This window comes from Hylobates moloch, unplaced genomic scaffold (assembly GCF_009828535.3).
Source record: "Hylobates moloch isolate HMO894 unplaced genomic scaffold, HMol_V3 SCAFFOLD_13, whole genome shotgun sequence".
Taxonomy (NCBI): Eukaryota; Metazoa; Chordata; class Mammalia; order Primates; family Hylobatidae; genus Hylobates; species Hylobates moloch.
This window is the reverse complement of record NW_026652288.1, coordinates 105,029,717-105,045,772: the sequence shown is the minus strand read 5'-3', so window position 1 is coordinate 105,045,772 and position 16,056 is coordinate 105,029,717.

Here is a 16,056-nt window from a genome sequence, read left to right as displayed (position 1 = left end):
GCCATTCTTGCACAGGCCCGTAGGCAACATGGAAATAAGGTTGATGGAAAATAAACATCAGTTTCTAAAAAAAAAAAAAATTCCTTCCTTTTTAAGGCTGTATAATATTCCTATATATAATATATTATATGTAGATATATAATATAATATATAATATAATATATAATATATAATATAATATATTGTATATCATTATATATAACATAAATAATATATAAATAACATATGTACTATATAAATAATATATTTCTACATATTATATTATAGGAATATTATACAGGCTAAAAATATTATAGATTATATAAACAGGTAATATACAATATTCGTATGTATATAATATACAGATTTGTTTATGCATTCATCCATCAATGGGCACTAGGGTTCCTTCCGTCTTTTCGGTGCTGCTATGTGCATGAGTATACACATCTCTGTTTGAGTTCCTGCTTTCAAGTCCTTCTCTATATACCCAGAAGTGGGATTGCTGCGTCCTGTGGAAAGTCCATGTTTAACCTGGGGGGAGTCATCATACTGTTTTCCACAGCAGTGGTGCCATTTGACATTCCTACCAACAGGGCACAAGAGTTCCCATTTCGTCACATCCTCACTAACACTTATTTTCTTTTTTCTGATAGTCATCCTAACGGGTGTGAAGTGGTATTTCGTTGTGGTTTGGATTTGCATTTCCTTAACGATTAATGATGTTGGCCATCTTGTCATGTACTTACTGGCCATTTGAATACCTTCTTTGGAGAAATGTCTATCCAAGTCCTTAGGTAACTTCGCATTTTTTAAAAACTCCTTGATGCCCTGAAGGTTGTCATTGGGGACCATTTCTCTCTGAGATTTCCTGTGGCCCATCCCTGAGCTTCGCTTGCTCCCAACACAGACGTTCCTCTGGGAGCAGGAGGCAAGATGGGAAAGGGAGCTGGAAAGACAAACATCGCCCAGCCTTGGGACCAGCCTGGAGAACTTCGCTCTTGGGGATTTCAAGCTTGTTGCTTGAGAAATCCAGAAACTCAAGCTAAGCTGTGGCCAGTATGCCGTGCTTCCCCCAAGACAGAGAGGCCAGCTTTGAGGGACTTTGTCTGGGCTGGGAGGGCTGCTGACACTGCACTCCTGGCAGGAATGTGCAGCCCCTGCCTCCAGACCTGTCTTCGGGCCCCCAGCTTGTGATTTTCTAGGGAGAACCTGCTGCCTACTGGCCACATGACACCTACGGTCACACCCATAGGCCTTTCTGCTGATAGGAAAGATTGTAAGTACGTCTGTAACTGGAAGGTGTGTACAGGGCCAGGCTCATCATCCACCTCAGTTCAGAGTTTATTGCCAGTACCAGCCTCCAGGCCCTTCTCCTGTTTCATTCCTCTTCCCCACTTCATCTCTGGGCCCAATTCCTGTCCCCACCTCCTCCTCACCCCACCACGGCCATCCATTGCAAGGCGTCTGATGTGTATCCCTGCATCTTTGTCAAACGCATGTTTTTGTGTGTGTGTCTTTGATATGCACTGTCCTGTGCTAATAAATTGCATTCTCTTTCTCACTTTATTGTTCAGTTAACACTGCGTTTTAAAAACCATTCACACTTTAGTATGTGTTTCTAATTCATAGAGGATTCCATCCTGCCTTCCATATCTGGGAGATAGACAAACAGGTACCGCCATTTCCTGATACACCTGCACTCTTTTTTTTTTTTTTTTTTTTTTTTGAGTCTCACTCTGTTGCCCAGGCTGGAGTGCAGTGGCACCATCTCGGCTCACGGCAACCTCCGCCTCCTGTACTCAAGTGATTCTCGTGCCTCAGCCTCCTGAGTAGCTGGGATTACAGGCGCCCACCCTCATGCCCGGCTAATTTTTTGTTATTTTTAGTAGAGGCGGGGTTTCTCCCTGTTGGTCAGGCTGTTCTCAAACTTCTGAACTCAGGTGATCCACCCGCCTCAGCCTCCCAAAGTGTTGGGATTACAGGCGTGAGCCAACGCACTCATCCCCGATCCACCTTTACTCTTAAGGTATGAACTAAATTAATCTAATCATCTATGCCTGCGCTTGCTTTTTCTATTGAACTATCTCTTCCTGAGAAGGTGGCTTCCTTAAGATCTCCAGCTACAATTGTTGAGCTGTTTCTTCCTACAGTTCTGCCAGTTGTTGCTTCATAGTTTTTTCAAGACTATTGTTTTACGTGTGTGTGTGTGTGTGTGTGTGTGTTTGTCCATTTTATCATATGCTATATCCCTCTTTGATAATATGATGGTTTTACCTTCAATTATATTTTTTAGCTGTTAATATCACTATTTCTTTGGCTCATAGTTACCTGCTATATCATTTATCTGTCTCTTTTCAGTCTTTCTCTATCCTTTTAAGTATATTCCTCACAGTTCTCAGTATCAAGACTAAGAGTTTCTGCCTAGGTATTTTCTGCCTTTTTATTTAGCTACTGACATTTTATTTATAGTTATTATTAATACTGTTACTTTAGGACTTATTTATATCTTATTTTATATATCCTATTTACCATATGTTTTGTTAACTTTTTTCCCTTTCCTTCTGCTGGTTTGAAAGTGTGTTTTAGAACCCTGTGAAATGCACCACTGAAGAGAAGGCTCTTAGGAGTCGTGGTGACTGAGAACATCACAGTATCCTGGCTGTGGTCCTGGAACAGAATTGGGCATTTGTGGAAAAACTGGAGAAATCCAAATAAAGTCTTCAGTTCAGTTAGTAATGTTATATCAATGTTAGTTTCTTAGTTTTGGTAAATATATTGCGGATGCATAAGATGTTAACATGAAGGAAATCTGTATTACCTATACTACCTTTAAAATTCTCCCACAAATCTAAAGTTATTTCGAAATAAAAATTTTAAGGTACATCTAGGTTTAAAAAGTACATGTATGCCCTGTAATCCTAGCACTTTGGGAGGCCGGTGTGGGCGGATCACGAGGTCAGGAGTTCGAGACCATCCTGGCCAACATCGTGAAACCCTGTCTCTACTAAAAATACAAAAAAATTAGCAGGGCGTGGCGGCGGGCGCCTGTAGTACCAGCTAATCGGGAGGCTGAGGCAGGAGAATGGCGTGAACCTGGGAGGTGGAGCTTGCAGTGAGTCGAGATGGTGCCACTACACTCCAGCCTGGGGGACAGAGCCGGACTCTGTCTCAAAAAAAAAAAAAAACATGTATGCATGTATGTATGAGCAGGCAACAAGAGACTATCAGGAATGAACAGATAGCTTTTTAAAAACTTTTGAAATGAAACATACAAATCTTAAAATACCAATTAGGGAATTGGGAGTTAACAAGCTACCAAAATTGCAACTCTGAAAGACAAATAGAAGAAAAACATAAAGGAACACAAGTGAGGATGTGTGTGTGTGAAGATGCACGTGTATGTGTAGCCAGGTCCTCAAAAATGTAGAACAGAGAGGATGAGGGAAATAAGATATTCATAGAGATAATGGCCATGACATCTTCAGAACTCGTGAAAAACATATCAGAAGTCTAGGAACAAAAATGCATCCCAAGCAGGATAAGTAAAAATAAATCCTTACCTAGACACATCTCAGTGAAAATGAAAATGCAAAAGACAAAGGTAAGGTCTTAAAGACAACCAGAGTGAAAGGGCAAGTCACCCACAAAGGCTAACAGTTAGAAAGACAGCCAGCTTCTCAGCAGACACAACAGAAGTCAGAAGATAGTGAATACAGTCTTGCAAATGTTGACAGAAAATAACTGTCAACCTAGAATGATGAACCCTGCGAGACTATCTTTCAAGATTGAGGGTGGCAAAAATGGGGAGTTTGTCATCAAGAAAGTTGAACTAATGAAAGAAAAAAAATGATCTCAGAAGAGCAATCTAAGATACAGGATAAAAGAGAGAATGCTGAGTAGATGGAAATAATGTATATAAATTCTAATATTGTCTTTAAAAATTATAGTAATTGTATTTATAGATATCATCAAATTGCTCTACTCAGAGGCTTTACCATTTTATAATCACCAGCAACATAAGGAAGCACCCATTTCCCTATCTCTCTGATACTGTGATTTTTACTAAACCAATAGTTGAAAATGGTATTTCAGCCGGGCATGGTGGCTCGTGCCTGCAATCCTGGCACTTTGGGAGGCCAAGGTGGGTGGATCACTTGAGCACAGGAGTTTGAGACCAGCCTGGGCAACATGGCAAAACCCCATCTCCATGAAAAAAAAATTTAAAAAATAGCCAGGCGTGGTGGTGTGCACCTGTAGCCCCAGCTACTCAGGAGACTGAGGTGGGAGGATCACTTGACCCCAGGAGGTCGAGGCTGCAGAGAGTTGAGATTGTGCCAGTGCACTCCAGCCTGGGCAACAGAGCAAGATCCTGTTTCTAAAATATATATATATAAATAAAAATTAGCATGTGGTATGTCTTTCTGTATATTTAAATCATCTTTTGTCTCTTACAATTTTAAAATTTAATTCATAAATATGTTTCATGTATCTCATTAAGTTTGTTCCAAATTGTTTCATTTTGTGTCATCATTGTTTGTTGCTTTTGTTGTTGTTGTTTTTGTAAATGGACTTAAATGAACTTTCTTCCATTAGTTTTTCTGTTAATAACTAGTTGTTGTTTACTTATGTGAAGTCTATACTTTCTGAATATTAATATCAAACTAGACAATTTACAGAATTATTCAGTAAATTTACTGAATTTAATTTTACTGAATTATTGTAACACTTTATTAATAGATTTTATTTATTTTTATTTATTTTTTTTTTATTTTGAGACGGAGTCTCGCTCTGCCGCCAGGCTGGAGTGCAGTGGTGCGATCGCAGCCCACTGCAATCTCCACCTCCCGGGTTCAAGCAATTCTCCTGCCTCAGCCTCCTGAATAGCTGGGATTACAGGCACCTGCCACCACACCTGGCTAATTTTTGTATTTTTAGTAAAGACGGGGTTTCACCACGTTGGCCAAGCTGGTTACGAACTCCTGACCTCAAGCAGTCCACCCACCTCAGCCTCCCAAACTGTTGGGATTACAAGCATGAGCCACCGCACCCAGCTAGATTTTATTTTTTTAGAGCAACTTTAGGTTCACAGCAAAACTAAGTGGAAAGTGCAGGGATTTCCCACATGCCCCCAAACCCTCGCCACCCATACCACCTCCCCCACCATCCTGCACCAGAGTGGTACATTTGTTATGGCCGATGAGCCTACATTGATTGACACATCGTTGTCAACCAAAGTCCACAGTTCACGTTAGGATTTACTCTTGGTGTTGCCTGCTCCATGGGTTAAGATGTGTCCTGACATCTACCACTGTGGTATCATATAGGATAGTTTCACTTCTCTGAAAATCCTGTGGGCCCTACCTATTCATCCTCTCTCCCACAACCCGACAACCACTGATCTTTTTAATGTCTCCATAGTTTTGCTTTTTCCAGAATGTCATATAGTTGGAATCACATAGTATATAACCTTTTCAGATGGGCTTTTTTCACTTTAGTAATACGTGTTTAAGATTCCTCCATGTCTTTTCACAGCTTGACAGCTTATTTCTTTTTAGTGCTGAGTCATGTTCCACAGTCTGAGCGTACCAGAGTTCATGCATTCACCTATTGAAGAACGACTTGGTTGCTACCAAGTTTTGGCGATTATGGTTAAAGTTGCTGTAAACATTCACATATAGGCTTTTTTTTTTTTTTTGAGACAGAATTTCGCTCTGTCACCCAGGCTGGAGTGCAGTGGCGCAATCTTGGCTCACTGCAAGCTCCACCTCCCGGGTTTACACCATTCTCCTGCCTCAGCCTCCCGAGTAGCTGGGACTACAGGCGCCCGCCACCACGCGCAGCTAATTTTTTGTATTTTTAGTAGAGATGGGGTTTCACCATGTTAGCCAGGATGGTCTCGATCTCCTGACCTCGTGATCCACCCGCCTCGGCCTCCCAAAGTGCTGGGATTACAGGCGTGAGCCACCACGCCGGGCCTCATGTAAGGCTTTTGTGTAGACCTGAGTTTTCAGTTCATTTGGATAAATATCAAGGAGCTCGACTGCTGGATTGTGTGGGAAGAGCATGTTTAGTTTTGTTAAGGAACTGCCAGCTCTCTTCCAAACTGGCTGTATACCATTTTGCATTCCCACCAACAATGAATGGCCCTTCCTATGGCTTTTCATCCTCACCGGCATTTGGTGTGTAATTTCTGAATAAAATCCTTTGTGTTTTCCAACTATACAGTTATTTTGATCTGAAAATAATAATTTTTCTTCCATTCTGATTTCTCTATCTCTATATTCTACCTCTTGTCAAATTATATTGGCTAACACATCCAGAAAAATATTAAGTAATAGCCGTAAAAAGGGATAAACCTCTTTTGTTCTTGACTTCAAGTTTGGGAGAACTTTTATTGTGTCCCCATTAAGTACAATGCTGGCTTTTATACTGAGATAAGTATATTGTTTCGTATTAAGAAAATATACCTGTTCCTATTTTATTAAGAGTGTTTACCAAAAATAAGCTGTTGAATTTTTCAGTATCTTTAGGAATGATCACATCATTTTTCTCTTTTATATGCTAAATATTAATATGATCAATCACATTGATAGATTTCATAATATTAAACCATTCTTAAATTTCTGGAAGGTAACCTTTTTAGAAAAAAATCTCCGTAGGTCTGGCACGGTGGCTCACACCTGTAATCCCAACACGAGTCAGGCAGATCACTTGAGGCCAGAAGTTCAAGACCAGCCTGGCCAACGTGGTGAAACCCGTCTCTACTAAAAATACAAAAATTAGTTGGGCGTAGTGCCGCATTCCTGTAATCCCACCTACTCGGGAGGCTGAGGCAGGAGAATCGCTTAAACCCGGGAGGAAGAAGTTGCAGTGAGCCAAGACTGTGCCACTGCACTCCAGCCTGGGCAACAGAGTGAGACTCCGTCTCAGAAAGAAAAGAAAAGAAAATCTCCTTAAATTCATAAAAACAACGAAACTTATGTGTGCCCTGATCTCTGAAGAGAATGTTAAATAAATGCATAAATATGAAAAAGCTGCTCATGAAGTGCTCCTGTGTTTTTGGCACACCCAAGTTCCTCCACATATGGAAAACCCTGGGACCTTTTGGCTAGAAAGACAGAGGCAGAGCGCCCACGGGGACCTCCCTGTGAACGCAGAGCCTTGCTTAGCTTCCGCTCAGCCCAAGGACTGTTTGTCTGAGGACCCGCCTCAGGCCGCGAGCTATAGCGCTGGGGGCCCCCTCCAGCCTCCAGGTGACTCAACACCACTGTTAGACTCACTAGGCAATTCTGGGAATGATCTGATATCTTTCTAACGTTTCTCAACTTCTTTCACAATGCTGGGGGCCCAAAGCCAGCCCTGCGCTCCTGAGAAAGGAGACATGAGGAGCAGAAGGTCAGGGTCAGCGGGGCACGGTGAGTCTTTCGAGTTTCTTGGGAAATGCTTCCTGGGCTCAGCAAATACAAAATGGGAGCCTTCTGCTTCCACAAATCAAAATCCTGTGATTGCCCCCTCTGACCTCAGTTCTTTTTTTCTTTTTTTTTTTTTTTTTTTTTGAGACAGAGTCTCACTCTGTCACCCAGGCTGGAGTGCAATGGTGCAATCTGGGTTCACTGCAACCTCCGCCTCCCAGGTTCAAGCGATTCTCCTGCCTCGGCCTCCCGAGTAGCTGGGACTACACGTGCACGCCATCGTGCCCAGCTAATTTTTGAATTTTTGTAGAGACGGGGTTTCACCATGTTGGCCAGGCTGGTCTTGAATTCCTAACCTCAGGTGATCCACCTCCCTCGGCCTCCCAAAGTGCTGGGATGATAGGCGTGAGCCTCCGCACCCAGCCCCCTCAATGCTAATGCTCTCTTTCTAGCCCTCTCTTCCCAGCTCGGATGGGCCCTTGGCCCCAGGTCTCCAGTGGCAAGCCCGGGCGGGCTCCTGGGCCGACTCCTGCAGGCTCAGCCCATCCGCGCCCTAGACACAGCCTGGCCTCCCAGATCTTGGGCAGCTTGGGCTGCACAGAGAATCCAAAAGGCTTGCAAGGAGCCCCAGCCGGTGAGTCCATGGAATGTGTTCGTGATTCGCTGAGATGAAGCTGAAGGGAAACAGCCCAGGGCAGGGACACTGCCAGTATTAGGTAGAACCATATGAAATTGCAGATAATTTGCTGTTTTTGACCTAGAAAAACCAGCATTATCATACTGTTCAACCAAACCCAAAGGCTGCCTTTGAGACCAACATAATCACAGAACCAATTCTGTGGTGCCACCCAGTGGTCAGAAGAAGAAAACAGAGCTTGATTCTTAAATGATGATGCTGACGATGCTGCTGCTGACAGTGACGCTTCTGGAGCTTCCATGACGTGCTGGGAATAGAAGTTTCACCCAAGTGATTATTTAATGTTACTGTGTTTGTCGCAACAATCAAGTATACTTATATAATACAAACAGCTCTCCTGAGGTAAGCAGGTAGGTAATATTATTATTCCCATTTTAGAGGTGAGAAAGATGCGGCTCGGGGGATTTAGCAAGTGGCGCAAAATCACACAGCCAAGGGAGGCAGACCCAGGTTTGAGCTCAGAGCCTGGCTCAGAATCATGTTCTTCACATGCAGGTTCCCTTTCCACGTTAGGGAGAAGGGGAGGCTCCCAAGCCAGAGATCCCAACTCTGCGAGGTCCCCAGGCAAGACTGACCTAGGTGCACACACCTGAATTTCTCAGCACTTCACATCACATCAGAACAGAGGATGAGCCGGGCGTGGTGGCTCGTGCCTGTAATCCCAGCACTTTGGGAGGCAAAGACGGGCAGATTGCTTGAGCCCAGGAGCTCCAGACCAGCCTGGGCAACACGGTGAGACTCCATCTCTACAAAAAATACAAAAATTAGCCGGGAGTGTGGTGCTTGCCTGTAGTCCCAGCTACTCGGAAGGCTGAGGTGGGAGGATAGCTTGAGCCTGGGAGGTCGAGGCTGCAGTGACCTGAGATCGTGCCACTGCACGCCAGCCTGGGTGACAGAGCAAGACCCTGTCTCAAAAACAAAAACCAAAACCCAAAGAACAGAGGATGTCAGTGGAACCATTACAGCAGGATATTAAAGTAACAATTTCAGCCCCAGCACGGTGGCTCACGCCTGTAATCCCAGCACTTTGGGAGGCCGAGGCAGGTGGATAACCTGAGGTCATGAGTTTGAGACCAGCCTGACCGATATGGTGAAACCTTGTCTCTACTAAAAATACAAAAATCAGCCAGACGCCAGTTACTTGGGAGGCTGAGACAGGAGACTTGCTTGAACCTGGAAGGCAGAGGTTGCAGTGAGCCAAGATTGTGCCACCGCACTCCAGCCTGGGTGACACAGTGAGACTCCATCTCAAAAATAAATAAATAAATAAATAAAGTAATAGTTTCAAAAATTGCATTAAAGAAAGTTCATTAAAATAAAAAACTGTGTGCTATAAAGGACATTGATCAAGTAATTAATTGTTGGCTTTGTGAAATTCATTCTGGAAAGTTATCTAAAAATTAATCAGTATTTGTATAATTTGGATTCACTGTTTTGATTCAAATCTTCTTGAAGGATAAAAATATCCTTCAAATCCTTTGAATGGCAAGGTCCAAACATTACCATTCCACGCTGCCATGAATCACAGTAGGGGGGGTAGAGGCTGGGAGGAAAAAGGCTGCTTGCCAGTCAGGCTGAGGAAATGGCAAAGCAGGCAGGATGCATCCTCCCCCAGGGCTCCTAATATGGGCTCTGGGCAGCGGACTCCCCATGAACGCAGAGTCAGGAGGGAGCCACAATGGCCGGTCCCTGCAGCTGTCCCATGAGCTGACACCATGCGACTATCGGCGCCATCGTGGCCTGAGAGGGTCGGGGCTATATCAGGTGTCTCACCCCCAAGACACTGGCTTCCTAGAGATCACTGGTCATATGACAGATGGGGAAGCCGAGGCACCTGGAGAGGAATCAGCTGACTTGGGGTTACACATCTAGTGGGTGGCAGAGCCAGGACTGTTACTCAGGCTCTGACTTCCCGTCCAGATCCTTCCAGCTCCTCACCGAGGTCAGAAGCGCTGCTGCTCTGACTGATCTGTAACTTGGTGAGTTAGGAAAACCACAGGAAGGCCAGACCAGGACTTCAGGTGTTCCTGAGCCTGGTTCTGCCTGGGAACTTTGTGCCACTCCATGTGGGCCTGGGGCAGAGAAAGAGGGAGACAAAGATGCTTACAGCATGGGCTCTGCACCCATCCCCCAGCTTCCTACAGTGTCTTGGCACCCTCGGGGTGCTCAGTCGTGCTTACCAATGGTGACAACGAGGACAAGGAAGAGGAAAGGTGACAGGGGACAAAGGAAGGGGAGAGGACTTGATGACAGGGAGAAGCGGGGCTGGACTATTTGAGGGAAGATTACAGTGAGGCTGACCCAGAGAAGGCCTTAGAGTTACTCAATTACATCTCAGACTAAGGAAAGGCTCTTACATTAGGGGCTGTTTCTCATTTTAAGTTTTGTGGGCCGGGCACAGTGGTTCACGCCTGTAATCCCAGCACTTTGGGAGGCCGAGGTGGGCGGGATCACTTGAGGTCAGGAGTTTGAGACCAGCCTGGCCAACATAGTGAAACCCCGTCTCTACTAAAAATACAAAAATCAGCCGGGCGTGGTGGTGGGCGCCTGTAGTCCCAGGTACTCGGGAGGCTGAGGCAGGAGAGTCGCTTGAACCTGGGAGGCGGAAGTTGCAGTGAGCGCAGAGAGCCCCCCACCACCCCCCCCGGGGGGAGAGAGAGAGAGTCTATATCAAAAAAAAAAAAAAAAAAAAAAAGTTTTGTGTATCTATCCGAACTTTTACAATTGTGCACATATATTACTTTGGTTAAAAATGTAAATTAAAGGAGAAAAGACTTTGATCAAACACAAGAACCTAAAGGGTGACAAAGCATTGCTGTGGCAGCTAGAGAGGTATAGATCCCTGGCAGGCAGGGGCCTGAGGGGAGGCAGATAGCACCTGCCAGCTGGGCCACAGAAAAGAAGGGGCCTTTTCCCTTCTTGCCCCAGCAGGGTTCCACAGTAATCTTATTTTGTCCCATGGATCAACCACTTTCCTCATCAGAGGCTCTTAACCTTTGTGGGGTCATGGGCCCTGTGAAATCAGAAACCCTATTTGCCCCAGGAAAAACAGTGTACACGTATGCATACCCCTAAAACTGTCCAAATAACTCCCTGGGTTTACAAGCTTCTGGTTCACCCCTGCTCCATGTGCTGATGTCCAACCAGACTGTTTTCCCAGCCAGACTTCCCTTCTGAGCTTTAAACCCACACATTCAGCTTTCCTCTGCATGGAAATCTCCCAACAGTACCTCAAAGTGTCAAGTAGCTAAAATCAAATTTAAAACCCCCCTAAATCTGCTCCACCTCCTGTGCTCCCTGTCTAGGGACTGGAACTGTCATCCACCCATTTGCTAAGTATGACATCTGCTGTCAACTTGGAGCAGTGGTTCTCAGCGCTGGCTGTACATCAGAAGCCACCGTGGCGGTCTGTAAAACACGGAGGCCTGGGCCTCCCTGCTGGCCCTCAGACACAGAGCCTCTGGCAGGAAGTCCAGCATGGCCAGTCTGAAAGAAGGCTGAGAACCACTGCCCCAGACAGAACATCTTTCTGTCAGTCTCACTCCAAAACAGTCACCAAGTCCTGTGGCTTCTAGCTACTGAATTCCACGGCATTTATTTAGAATAGGTCATTCTCAAGCACGATACAAAAGTCAACTCTTAAAACAAGATAGACCAAGCACGGTGGCTCATGCCTATAATCCCAGCACTTTGGGAGGCTAAGGCAGGAGGGTTGCTTCAGGCCAAGAGTTTGAGACCAGCCTGGGCAACTTAGTGAGACTCCACCTCTAACTAAAAGAGAAAACAAAAAGGATAATCAGAGGAAGTTTCCCTTCCTATCATCATCTCCCAGTTACTGGACAGCCTGCCTCCATTTTAACCTCCTTCAGTCCTTCCTCTGCAGCCAGAGTCACTGTTCCAAACTGCCAATCTGGCTGTGTTATTTCCCTGCCTAAAGCCTTTCAGTGGCCCCTCATCACTCCCAGGATAAAGTGCATGCTCCTTAGCAAAGCACATGAGGTCCCCGCCCCACCCCTGTCTGCATCCTGCATACTTCTAGCTCTACATCTTCTCCACACCCAGCTACACCTACACAATCCACAAAAACACAACTCTAAGCTACCAACAGGCCCTCTGCCTGGATTCCTTTGTTGCCCCTCTGGGAAGGCTTCCTGGACTAGACCTGGCTGGATTAATTGGGTGCCCCCTTCTCAAGGCGCCCAGAGCACCTCCTGCTTATGTCCAGCACTGGATTAACCATAGGTGATTTTTGACAAAGGTGTCAAGGTAAAGATAGCTTTCTCGACAAATGGTACTGGGAAAGTGGATATCTAGATCTATATCTAAAAATGAGCCTTGGCTGGACGCGGTGGCTCACGCCTGTAATCCCAGCACTTTGGGAGGCCAAGGCCAGTGGATCACTTGAGGCCAGGAGTTCGAGACCAGCCTGGCCAACATGTTGAAACCGTGTCTCTATTAAAAATACAAAAGTTAGCTAGGTGTCGTGGCGGGTGCCTGTAATCCCAGCTACTCAGGAGGCTGAGGCAGGAGAATCACTTGAACCCAGGAGGTGGAGGTTGCAGTGAGCCGAGATCATGCAACTGCACTCCAGCCTGGGCAACAGAGTGAGACTCCATCTTAAATAAATAAATAAGACCCTTGATTCTTACCTCACACCACACATAAAATTAGTTTGAGTGTATCATAGACCTAAACAAAAAGCCAAAACTATACAATTCTAGAAAAAAATATAGGAGAAAGTATTTGCAACCTCACGTTAAGGTAGGCAATCAAAGAAAATGTTCAATAAATTGGATGCTGTCACAATTAGAAACTTTGGTTCTTTGAAAGATAACATTAGGAAAATGAAAAAACAGGTGGGTGTGGTGGCTCACACCTGTATTCCCAGTATTTTGGGAAGCTGAGGCAGTAGGATCACTTGAGCCCAGGAGTTCAAGACCAGCCTGGGCAACATAGCAAGATCTCATCTCTACTAAAGATAAAAAATTGAAATAAAAATAATTAGCCAGGCATGCTGGCGTGTGCCTATCATCCCAGCTCCTCAGAAGGCTGAGGTGGGAGAATCACTTGAGCCCAGGAGTTCGAGGTTGCATTTAGCTACAATTATACCACTGCACTCCAGCCTGGGAGACAGCATGAGACCCTGTCTCATGGGAAAAAAAGAAAAAGAAAAAAGAAAATGAAAAGACAAACCATAGAATGCTATGGGCTCTCATACATTGCTGGTGGTAATGTCAAATAGCATGACCACTTTGAAAAACAATTTCTTACCCTGCAGCCAGGCACGGTGGCTCAAACCTGTAATCCCAGCACTTTGAGAGGCCAAGGCAGATGGATCACGAAGTTAGGAGTTCAAGACCAGCCTGACCAATATGAAACCCCATCTCTCTCAAAAATACACAAATTAGTTGGGCGTGGTGGCGCATGCCTGTAATCCCAGCTACTCGGGAGACTGAGGCAGGAGAATCACTTGAACCCAGGAGACGGAGGTTGCAGTGAGCCAAGATTGCACCACTGTACTCCAGCCTGGGCGACAGAGCGCGACTCCGTCTCAAAAAAAAAAAAAAAAAAAGGCTGGGTGCGGTGGCTCATGCCTGTAATCCCAGCACTTTGGGAGGCCAAGGCGGGTGGATCACGAGGTCAGGAGATTGAGGCCATCCTGGCTAACACGGTGAAACCCTGTCTCTACTAAAAATACAAAAAAATTAGCCGGGCGTGGTGGCGGGCGCCTGTAGTCTCAGCTACATGGGAGGCTGAGGCAGGAGAATAGCATGAACCCGGGAGGCAGAGCTTGCAGTGAGCCGAGACGGTGCCGCTGCACTCCAGCCTGGGCGACAGAGCAAGACTCTGTCTCAAAAAAATAAATTAATTAATTAATTAAATAAATTTTAAAAAAAGACTCACCATGCAACCAAGCCATCCCACCTACTTCCAGGCATTTTACCCAAGAGAAATGAAACATATGTATATTTAAAAAACTTTCTAGGAAGGCTCAAGTCAGTTTTATTCACAATGCCTTCAAACTGGAAACAATGCAGACATCCAACAACAACCCCACATCCTCCTTTGGGGTCCTGAGACGGTGCCTCCCCACCAGCTCAGCCTGGCCAACTTTAGTCCATCAATGTCCAAATGGACAAACAGCCCGTGGCATATCCATACAATGGAATACTACTCACCAGTGATAAGGAGGGAACTTGATACACACTCTAGTAAATACCTGAAATTTTAGGTTGCTTCAGTATCCATTTTGAGTTTAGGGTTAACAATTTCATACTAGAAGCAGGGCTTAGTCACCTTGGATACAGTTTCCAGCTCTCTGCCTTCTCCCAGTTTCTCAACACATTCCACCCAGATATCTGGTCCTATGTAGCCACCTCATGGTAACTGCCTCCCTGTGGGATGTATACATACAACCAACTAGACTCGCCCCACTGACGCCCACACCCTGCGCGGGCTACGCAGATATGCCCCAGTGACCACTCCTAAGTCACAAGGTGGCCCCACAGGACTCCAGTCCGCTCGCTCTAGGTGAACCAATTAGAGCTCCCCTTGGGAAAACTGCTTGAGTAATGCCCTGGACTCCAGTAAAAGCCTCAGCCCACAGGTCCGTCTCTCTCTGGCTCCCCCCCACGACGATTGTGTACAGTGTCCCCAAGACCTTCCCGATGGCCCTCAGTGTGCTCTCTTCCCCTGTGGATCTGTAATAGGACCACTTCTGTTAGTTCCTGTGTTTCGTTGTGTTGCCTGCTCTGTGTCGTGCCTGACTGAGACGCTCAAACCTAACGTTTTCCCTGGTCAGGGCTTTTCCTAGAGAGCAGCTATCTTGGTAGGAATAAACTAGATACAGGTCAGACAAGAAGCACAAGGAGATCTGCCAGGATAAATATGTCTCCTGGGAGAGGGACACCTGGTCACAGGTCAGCCAGGATACAGAGGTGCCCCACGAAAGGCCCACTGCAAACACCCACGACCAAATCCCAAGAGCCCTGTCAGGGCAGAGTTGGCCTTTACAGTGGCTCTCCGGGGAGGCCTCAAGACCAAGGTAAAGGAAAATACAACACACACACGCCACATGGGTGATGCTCAGCTGCATCATGCTAAGCGAAGACAGCCAGGCACAAAAGACCACACAGTGAATGGTTCTCCTTGTATGCAATTCTGAGAAAGGCAAAGTGCAGTGACAGAAATGAGATGAGCAGTTGTCTGGAGCCAGGGTGGAGGGAGGTGAAGGATGAGCTGCAAAGGGGCAGGAGGGTACTTTTGGGAGGACAGGACTTCTTAAACTGGGGGGAGGCCAGCCTGGTGGTTTCATGTGTCAAAAGTCATGGAACTGAGCCGGGCATGGTGGCGGGGCCTATGGTCCCAGCTACTCGGGAGGCTGAGGCAGGAGGATCACTGGAGCCTGGAAGTTCAAGTCTGCAGTGAGCCGAGATCGTGCCACTGCACTCCAGCCTGGGCGACAGACACCCTGTGTCTAAAAAATAAAAAATTCATAGAACTGTATACTTCCATGTACTGTACTTAAATTTCCTGGTATTTATCGTATATATATAATACCTCATATCTTAATAAAGTCGTTTTTAATGTGAGGGTTGCTATGGGGCATGGAGGGCGATCGGGCTCCCGACCCTCGGAGGCGGCGTCGGAGTCGGAGGCCGGCGGGGAGGTCTGGTCCGCGGCTCGGCCTCGCCCGGGCTCCTGCAGCGCTCTCCCGCCAGGGGGCAGCGTGGGGCCGGCGGCGCGGGCGGGAAGCTCAAGCGGCGGGGACGCGGTGGCGCCGTCTTCCCCCGGCGTGGTGAGGGACCGCGGCGCGCCACCCCGCTCTCAGCGCAGCCCGCGGCGGCGAGGCCACCGGGTAGGACATGGGTGCCCGCGCGTCGCGAGTCCCGAGAGAGAATCTGGCCCCTGGGCACTGGCTCTCCGTCCACGCGGCGGCCTCCCTGCAGCCCCCTAGGGCTGGTCGCC